Source organism: Dermacentor silvarum, chromosome 2 (assembly GCF_013339745.2).
Source record: "Dermacentor silvarum isolate Dsil-2018 chromosome 2, BIME_Dsil_1.4, whole genome shotgun sequence".
NCBI lineage: Eukaryota > Metazoa > Arthropoda > Arachnida > Ixodida > Ixodidae > Dermacentor > Dermacentor silvarum.
This window is the reverse complement of record NC_051155.1, coordinates 72,975,225-72,985,741: the sequence shown is the minus strand read 5'-3', so window position 1 is coordinate 72,985,741 and position 10,517 is coordinate 72,975,225. Positions and strand designations below refer to the sequence as shown.

At 43.8% G+C, this 10,517-nt stretch overlaps 1 long non-coding RNA gene across 2 annotated transcripts in view; it reads left to right on the top strand.

Annotated features, from left to right (window-relative positions):
* LOC125943061 (uncharacterized) overlaps nt 1-10,517 on the top strand; it is a 195,303-nt gene that overhangs the window by 58,609 nt on the left and 126,177 nt on the right. Inside the window, exon 1 of one of the 2 annotated variants that reach the window (XR_007465525.1) lies at nt 913-1,824. The exons of the other annotated variant lie outside the window; for it this stretch is intronic. This is a non-coding gene — a long non-coding RNA (uncharacterized LOC125943061). Of the gene's footprint in view, nt 1-912; nt 1,825-10,517 lie in introns of those variants that run through there. 2 annotated transcript variants of the gene reach the window in all.

Here is a 10,517-nt window from a genome sequence, read left to right as displayed (position 1 = left end):
AGTGCGAGAGCATTTATTAAAGTCAGGTGCTTCATGGTTCTTGCATCTCGCAAAATAATTCCAGCTTTGTTGCTGTGCTGATTACATTCTCGCAGATGGTGATAGTCTGTTGCAAGGAAATTGGAAACCTAGTCTTTTGCAGAGGATATCCGCTTTGCGTCCTTTGCATGAAACGTATGGTTCCATATGCGAATCTCAAAAGTCGAGTTAACATGTCCTGGAACGCCGGTGTCGCGAGCTGAAGTGGAAGAAAAAGAAGAAAAGAAGGAAGAAGAAGAAGGCTGACGTTGCCTGGAAGGAGCAAGAAGGACGGCTAGAAGAAAAGAAGGAAGAAGTCCGCTAGGAGACTGGGCGAAGACAACAACAATAAGGAGGTGACCAATGGCGTCGATATCGAAGAATTGAGTAGGAGGAGGACGACAGTGGCCCTGCACCAGTCGGGCTTGATCCTCCACGCCCCTCGGCTGTGCACCGTGGTCGCCAGCAAAGGCTTGGTCGGAGGACAGCGGCCCCGACCTGTGCTACGGGGATAACCTCACCGATGACATCGCTCGACAAGCCAGGCCGATTCTAGGGAGACAACCCTCATCAGAGAAGCCAGCATTCTACCAGTCCTGCGCAAGAAGCACATCAAAGCAGACACGGAAGCGCCACATCGCACGTGACTCATTAGGACGTTTTGATAAGTAGATATCGAACTCAGTGTAATGATTCTTGCGGTTGTGTATAGATTTGACGTGGACTTATCGCTGTGGTACATCATAAATGTGTTTTGCGTGTCTTTGTCCTGATTCCTGTCTCGTGCACCGGTAACCGTGACAAGCCGGTAATGTCAAGTGTGTTTCTCAGAAAACAAACACTCACATTTTTGAAGTTCTTGTGGATAGGCTTGTCGGCGTATCAATTTTTTAAAGCTGTTATTAAAGGAATACGTCTTGAGTGTGTACAATAAGGTCAACTGCACATACATGCAAACAATAAAGCTCGCAGGCTTAAAAATTATGTCTTCAAGCCATTTATGTTCCAGTGTTTATTCCGAGTAGGCGAGGGCATCGTGCTAGCAGCTCCAGTCATGTTATTGGCACTGAACGAGGTAGGCTTCCTTCAATATACCCACAAGCGGTACTCCCGCACCGCCGTCGTTCATTCTTCTCTGTAAGACTGACGGCTAGAAGCAACTTGTTAAAAGTGTAATTGGAACAACAAACATGAAATCAGCGGAAACCAGGAATGCTGCACTTGTGAATCGAAATATATGCGTCTTACTTCTCCTGTAGCTGCTCTCTATATAACGCCTTCAAAAAGTTTGGGTAGCAACTACAGCAAGTTTTGTGCTATTTCACGTTCATATTCCACGCATGACGTCTTCTAATTTTGTTCAAAGGCACTGCAAATGTAAACTTTTCTTTTTTAATAGATGTAGCAAAGCGAATGAAAAGGGCAAGGCGAAATAAATGAGAAAGCAGCAGGGAGCTCAGCCTCACACATCAGCAGACATGCGTCGTATACGTTTTCGTGACGTCATTTTTCGACAGTACATACGATCCCGCTTCCATATTCGAGCTTGTTTTTGCTTCTGCGTCTTATTCTGAATAAGGATAACTATAGTAGGTCAGACCGCTTCCAACTATTGATATAGTTAAGCTTTTTTGTTAACTTTCGTGCGGGAAATCTACCCGATGACTTTTCAGCCATGTCTGAATATAAGCAATCATTCTTGAGTCATACATTCGGAACAGCGGCAGACCGTTTACAGAAGAACAGCCATGAAAATGGCAGTTTTGAGCTTTCTTATTGTCGCTTACTGTGCTGCAGACGTCAACGGTGCGTATGTTTACGGCAAATATTCGCGCGAATTTGGTATTTGCGATTTTCGCAGCAGTCTTATGACCCGTCAACATTGCACAGTGAATTATGTCGTGAAAGCGCAGTGTTGTGCTTATAAACAAATGTAACCGTAGCAACACTCTTCGCGGCGATAGTTGTTGAAGAGGTGGGATACGAAGTCGATACCAGTAAACGAAGGTGCACCGCGATATATAACAGCTAAACAACGAGGCTTATAGCTAGTATAGTGACTCTATAGGAAAAGCTGGGTGAAAAAAAAAGTGTTAACACAAAAGCGTCACCACGGTATTGTAACAAACCTTTCGGTATTGTAACGCTATAAAAATAGGCAAAATATTATGCAAGAATAGCATTTATACGCAGCAGCTACGTGTGGACAATGTTTAAAGTTAATTCCATATATTTTTAAAGAAAATGCGAAGCGTATTCTGAAAATACTTATTTCTAGTTTATAGCCCATCAAAGGCTGCGTTTGCAGGCGCCTGCACTAGATAGCGCCACAATACCGATGCACAATATAAAAGCACTCGGAGCTCCAACTAGAAACTCGCAAACGGCTATAAGGGATGAAGATGGTAACATCTATGAAGGCGATGATGCGCTGCGGTACATCACAGACGTTATCAGGCATAACTTCGGTACGAGAAAAAGTGTAGTTCAGACAACAGATCCAGCAACAACAGAGAGGCTTGAGAGATCAAAATTCAGCATAGAAAGCTTCTATTGGAAAAAGGCAGCAGAAAATGTCCCTAACAACACGGCAGCAGGACCCGATGAAATCCCAATACAGCTAATCAAAAACCTCGGTCCAAAAAGCAAGGCACTGCTGACTAATGCCATAGAGCAAGTGATTAGAACAAAGAATATTCCCGTTGGATGGCGTGAAAGCAAGATGAATCTCATCTACAAAGGCAAAGGAGATAAGAATAAGACGAGCTCGTACAGGCCAGTTACAGTAACGTCGGTGATATATAGAATGGCAATGCAAGCCATAAAATTAGAACTGTCGAAGTGGGTGGAGGAAAACGGTGTATTGGGGGAACTACAGAATGGGTTCAGGCCAGGCAGACGCTTAGAAGACAATATGTTTGTACTAACTCAGTGCATAGAGATTTCAGTAGCTCAGAAAAGACCTTTATGGGTAGCATTTCTAGATATTAAAGGAGCTTATGACAACGTAGACAGGGAATTGTTGTGGGATATTCTTCACTACGAAGGCATAGATGACGATTTCGTGGAGCTGCTGAGGGAGATATATCGAGACAACCAAGTACAAGTGGCATGGGAAGGTCGAAAAGGAAATGAATGGTGGGAATTCACCAAGGATTGAAGCAAGGATGCCCTCTGTCACCATTGTTGTTCACGCTTTACGTCAAGGGCATAGAAAGACGACTGGAAAACAGCGAATTAGGTTTTGATTTATCCTACATGCGTAATGGACAAATGGTGCAACAAAAGGTCCCTGGATTGATGTACGCAGACGACATTGTGCTACTCGCGGACAATAAAAAAGATTTACAGATACTTGCGAATATCTGTGGGAACGCAGCGACAAATCTAAGCCTTAAGTTTAGCACAGAGAAATCAGGGATTATGATCTTTAATGAACACACGAGTAACTTCGTGGTGTCAATTCAACAGCAAGTAATACCCATAGTGAAGCAATACAAGTACCTCGGCGTACACATAAACGAAGGAAAGAATTACTCAAGCAACCACCAAGATAATCTGAAAATAAAGGGGAAGCGGAATGCAGCATTAATGAAACACAGAGCACTGTGGGGCCACAATAAGTATGAGGTGGTGCGTGGAATCTGGAAAGGAGTAATGGTGCCAGCGCTAACATTCGCAAATGCCATTATATGCTTGAAATCGGATATATTGGCGGGTTTAGAAGTTAACCAAAGATCAGTAGGCCGGTTGGCTTTGGGAGCACACGGTAATACGACAAATGAGGCAGTGCATGGAGACATGGGTTGGGCCTCTTTTGAAGTCAGAGAAGCACAAAGCAAAATTAGTTTTGAAGAAAGGCTCAGGAACATGGATGAAAATAAATGGGCGGCTAAAGTGCACAAGTATCTCTACATGAAAAGCGTGGACACAGAATGGAGGAAGAGGTCAAGGAAGTTGGCAACCAAGTACAGGATAATCGAAACTGTAAATAGACAACCAGGGGTCATCAGAAAGAAAGTGAGAGAAATAGAGACCGTGAATTGGATGCAAAGAATGGAAACGAAAAGGACAATGGAGATTTACAAGAATGAGAAGAAAGAAATTAGAAGGGAAAATCTGTACGATAACACAAAGGGCAGTGCCTTGCTATTTGAGGCCCGAGCCGGTTGCCTAAGGACGAAAACATATCGGAACAAATATTCGGAACTAGATGAGACATGTGTATGCTGCAGTAAAGATCCAGAGACCACTCAGCACATCCTAATGGAATGCGACGGGATCCACCCAGCGAGAACCGTAGGTAACGTGCAACTCCCAGAAGCGCTTGGGTTTAAAGTGTAAGGAAACATAAACAGATCAGCCGTAGAGATCAGCAAGAGACGATTAGAGTACTGGTGGAAAAAAAGCAGGGAAAAGATCGATACGACCTGATCTCTTAAAATCATAGGCAGCGGTACAAGCTAAATTTTTGAAAAAGGTATACAAAAATGCGAGATAAAGAACATGTGTAGTATACCTGATTAAATCAAGCAGGCTAGGTGACTATTTGTCGCCACCCCGTTTCAAAGGGGATGCCAATAAATCATCATCATCATCAACAAGTATACGTACCGGAAAAGCGTGGACACAGGATGGAGGAAGAGATCAAGAAAGTTGGCAACCAAGTACAGGGTAATTCAAAGTGTAAATAGACAACCAGGAGTCATCAGAAAGAAAGTGAGAGAATAGAGACAGTGAATTGGACGCAAAGAATGGAAATAAAAAAGACCATGGAAACCTACAAGAATGAGAAGAAATTAGAAGGTAAAATCTGTAAGATAACACGGAGGGAAGAAGGCTCGAGCTGGTTGCCTAAGGGCAAAAACATACCTATGCAAATATTCGCAACTAGATGAAGCATGTGTATGCTGCAGCAAACATCTGGAGACCGCTCCGCACATCCTAATGGAATGCGAAGGTATTGGACGCTGATACACGTAAGCAACTTGCACTTTCCTGAAGCGCTTAGATTTAAAGTGGGCGAAAGCATCGACCGGTCAGCAGTTTTCCTCTAGAATTGGCTATATTAACTCCGCCACGAGGCTTAAACACCGTTGCTATAAAACAGCGTCAAATAAGATGCAATCTTCAACATAGCCCCTTCAGTCACGAATTATGATAGACTTTCGATAAATGTATGAAATTTACAAATATTTATGCCAAGGTACTGCATGCTCCATTGAAAGCAAATCTAGGTAGTGGAAGGACTCCTTGTGCATATTATGATGACTCATTATAATTATAGAGTTATCGAATATCTACTTAGTGATCAGTCAGTCATACTACGTTTCTTCATAAAATAAATTTAGTAAACCGCTCGAATTACATACACAATTTAATTATTCGCTGCAAGCATTACTAGAAAGGAAAAAAAGTTATTTCACAGCTGCTACCAAACCGCTTCACGTCGAACAGCCCCTCAAACACGGTAGTGCCTTCACCAAAGCGGTAGTCTATAGTGACACATTGCACTCAGAAATAAAATGGAGGTGCATTAGGTAAGCGGAATTTTCAAGTTACTATAAGCTTAATGTTCGCGATCTATTCCTTGACACCACTGCAGAGAAATTGCGAAAATAAGTCGCGTACACAAATGTGTACGCCGTGACTGAAGGGGATAGAATGCAATGTGTTTGTTCTCAGGACAATCTATTTACGTACAAGTCGGTTACTTCAGGTGTCCCGCAAGTGAGAATATTTCGGCAGTCTGTGTTTAGCTTCGTTATATATTACATTACACAAATCACCTATGGCGCCGAGTTCATAACATGTGCAGATGATAGAACCTTTTTTTACTGCGGCCATTCCTATGAAATTCTCCAAGGTTATATTAATGAGGCTCTCCGCAGCTTACACAACTGGAACCTAATGATTATCTTAAAATTAGCACAGCTAAAACAAGCACCACTATATTCCCACCTAAACAATGGGCTGTCACACCTACTTGTCCGGTATTCATGTAGTACTGTACACATGTAGAAACCATTGCCTGAGTGAAGTCACTTGGTGTAGTTTTTCAACGGCATGTGTCTTGGGACATCCAGATAGCAAACACCCATATAGCATCAAGATAGCGATGACATCCAGATAGCAAAAGTAGTAGGAATTGTGGCCAAAATCAAGTTTAACATACCGACAGCTGGTAAATTGCATATTTAACGCACAACTCTTTTCCTATGCAAGTTATTGGTATCTAGTCTGGGGCGCCACCACGTTAACGAACCTAAACCAGTGGCATATATTACAAGAACGAAGCACTTCGTCACATTGCGTGCGTTGAGCAAAGTGTGTCCACAAGACACCTTTTTATAAAATACAATCTTGTGTCTGTTCACAAGCTGTGCCCACTAAATCCAGCCAAGAAGTGTGCACCCGATTCAAACATTCTACGAATATACGCATTCCGAGTTATCGTCAGTTACAAAGTCCTATAATTCATGCAATGCAGATGCTTAGAAAATTTCCTTTACACGCCTTACGTTAGCAAAACAAATGCTTCCTCACCCGCTTGCAAAGCTATTATACGAACGTCATGCGCACGAATGAATGTACAAACAAGTGAGAACTGTACAACTGAGACTTTTCTCTGCCGCGAAGGGATTATCTAATTCTGGCACGCAGAAACTACACATTACGTGATTATGTATTGGGGATTCTGTATTTCGTTATTAGAATTGTATAAAGGAGTGCTGTCTTTTATTGTCATGAATACGAGTATGCTTCATCATCATACAACGTGTAAAAAAATTTGTAAATCACTTCCGCGCTCTCACTGTCTGCCTTGGAAACGGCGGCTCAAAGCTTCTCATGTTGATATATCCACTTTTTTTGAGCCCGCGCCTTCCACGAGAAACATAGTTGTGGACCGAATTAGTTTAATGAAAGTTCATGATGAAATACCATTTGTATGCGTACTGGAGATGGTTCGGAAAATCTTCTGTATTGCACTGGGTCCAAGGTAGGACTATATGGTGGTGGTGATCGGCTATACCGAAGCTTGCAACATGCTGCCCCGTTATTTCATGCGAAGTGTCTACAGCTGCATCAGACGTACGCACGGAAAATCTAGTTTGTCGCCTGGACGATAGTTCGGAATCACAGATCCATAATAAAAATGTTATTACGCAATCCCATCCCGCAAAGCTTCGCACTACCTTTTGAATACAGAGGTTAAAATATGTGCAGACCTCCTTATCACACACACATACCTTTCCGTCATCACATATGTGCGAGCTGCGAACTAGGAACCGGCACAAACAAGAGGGCTGAGTACGTGCCGTGGCGCATTGCGACACCAATCAGTCCTAGCGCGGCGGAGTGCTCACTGTTCTAATGAAAGACATGTTTAAAAGTGGCGCTATGCATTAAACACATTATAGGACGAAATGTTAGAGTAGAATGCAGCAAAGCTTACAAGAATCGTCCTTGCAAACGCTGAAATCAACAAAGATATAGCGGCAGAGGCCCTAACAGTTTTGAGACAGTGGTTACTATGTCCACTACAAAAACAAATTGGCAAGGTTCAGCCGCGGCGTTGAGGTATACGCCTGGTTCCTTCGTTGGCTGCCGCGTGCGTCGGACGCTGTAATCATGAGCTCCGTCAGAGCGGCATCAACGCCGCTGAGTGGCCGCCGCTTTTTCTTCGCTAAACGGATGCAATGTTGTGATGCCACTTCTGCCTACTGGAACAGCAATCAGGAACACTGTGTTTCTGCACTTTGACGTAACAATAAGATCGCATCGCATCGATGACTTCTCCAAAGGATTCGAGAATGACGGCTTTCTCGCTGTGGGCCGATAATTAAAAGCATGGCACAGGACGTATCATTTAAAGTTTTGTAGCAAGGATGGTCTGAATTCGAATGTACTGTCATATATGTTCAGCTGGATTATGACATCTGTAGACGGGGTGATAACTAGTTTGATTCTACGTAGAGGCTTTCTACAGGACTTGTTCTGAAGACACCTTTCGCAATGCGGATGCCTGAATGGTGAACAGGGTCTAAGATTTTTAACGCACTTGATGTAGCGCAGAACTATAGATTGTACCACGTCAATCAAGGCTTGAGCTGACCAGACTCTTGTACAAGTTCAAAAGGCACCTCCGCTCACTACACCACGCCGTGCGCCAGTTTTAGAACGTTTATCGTCATAAGACGTTTTGCCTTCAGATACTTGAGATGTGGGATGAAGGTAAGCTTAGAGTCTAGAACTGTTCCTAAGAATTTGTTTTCACTGCTCACAGATAGTTCCTCTCGATTGATCGTAAGACTTGGCACTGGTGGCACGCCTCTTTTGCTTGAGATGAGTATGCATCTGCTTTCTGTGCGTTTATTTTACACTCATTTACATCGGCCCATTTAGCAAATTTGTTTCATCCAAGCTGCACCTGTCGTTCGCAGATGGCAATGTTGCATGATCTGAAACCTATCTGCACATCATCAACATACACAGATTAAACATAGTGCGTGGAATCACAGTAGGCAGGGAATTCATTGTTACAACAAAGAGCGTGCAACTAAGCACGCCCCCTTACGGTAAACCAGTCGCCTAGGTGAATGATGTAAATACAGCGTTGCCCACTCACGCAAAATCGTCCGGTTAACATATTTCCACGGACGCGTATTGCGGAAAGACCTCGCAAAATCTCGAAGCGTCGTGTCGTGTCGTACACGGAAAGTAATAACTTCTTATGCATCGTGGGAAATGGCTCGGCCCCGAAGTCCACGCCAGCAGGCTCCAGTCTCCGCCGGCCACGCCCAAGGGCGCCCAGCCGCAGCTCGCGCGTCCCTCGCACCACTGATCGCGCGTCCATTCTCTTCTTCGTCCACAGTTGACTCTGATGCCGCTAATCATGTCGGCGTTTCCACACTGCCCCTCCCTCTGCGAAAGCGTTGACGGCAATGGCCCACAGTGGCTGGCAGCGACGGCATGACAAACAAAAATCTGATTTTTGCCTCGACGTGAACAAGGGGGTCTATTGTCAACCTACTTTCTCAGAAACCACATTGGATAGGGTCAAGTATTTATTTGTCTAGGAAACAGAATAAGCGCCGGTTTATAATTATTTGTAACAGTTTGCACAGACAGCTTGTTAGCGCTATTGTCCTGTAGCTGCTGGCTAAGGACGGGTATTTGCCTTGTTTAAGTCTCGGGCTAGCTTCTGTCCATGAGGACGGAATATACCTAGCCACCAACATAGTTTTAAAAAGAGACAAGAGTGTTTTCAGTGTTTCAGGATGCAGGTATTTAATCATTTCATACATGATACGATCGTCGCCTGGCGCCGAGTTGCTGCAGCAAGTGAGAGAAGGTTTAAGTTCAGCTAAGCTGAATGGGCGGCTTAAATCTTCATTTCCTGCGCATTTGCGATCAAGGGGCTGTGATTCTGCGCGTTCTTTGAACTTCAGGAATTTATGCGTGTAATGGATGCACTGGTAATATATTCAAAGTGTTCGCGCAGACAATCTGCCTGATCTTCCAGCCTCTCCCCTTGAGTACTTCCTAAGGGTAATGGGGGTTCCTTCCGGCCTTTAATTTATTCACTCTATTCCACACTTTCATCCCACCCGTGTAAGAATTTAGACCGGAGATGTACTTCTCCCAACTCTCTCTTTTAGCACATAGACGCGTTCTTCTACCCTGCGACTTTATTCGCGTAAAGTTAATCAAGTTTTCGGCGGTTCGAGTGTCGCGAAGTCGTCCCCAAGCGTTGTTTTGATTTGTCCGCGCTTTTTGACGTTATTCGTTCGACTAAGGGATGTGACGTTTATTCGCGAGTCCGTTAGATTGATGACTGCATTTTGTGGAATTACAAAGCATATAAGTACGCCACAGCATCGCCTATAATAAAAGAGACAATATCATCCCGGCTTAAGCATGTGTGTTCTGGAAGAATTTTCTAGTTAGCTGAGTCAACCTTCCATCGACGAACGTGTGGGTAGCATTCATCATTTTTGTTTGACTCAAAACTAACGCGAAGTGGTTCATTCCGTAGGAATCCTTAACGGCGCTCCACTCTAGGTACGGCATAAGTGTACTCGACACTATGCTTAGTTCTATGGAAGAGTATGTTTAGTGTGCAAGGCTGTATATTGTAGGCTCTTATTAAAGCAGACATGTACCAGAGGAAAATAGACAATTTTCTATTAGGCGACCTCTCGCAAAGCAGCGAGTCTCCCCACAGAGTGCAGTGTGTATTGAAATCTCCTACGGCTATATAAGGTTTGGGAAGTGCGACGATAAACTTATGAAATTCTGTTCTGGAACGCTGAGAGATAGGAGGGATATATAGAGACCTAAATGCAACTAGTTTATCAAACAGTACCGCTCTAACAGCAACTGCCTCAAGGTTTGTTCTGAGTTGTGACTGCTGGCAAGCAACACCCTTATCAACTATTATAGCCACACCGCCCGACGAGGTGGTAGCGTCGTCGCGATCTTTACGAAAAATGACA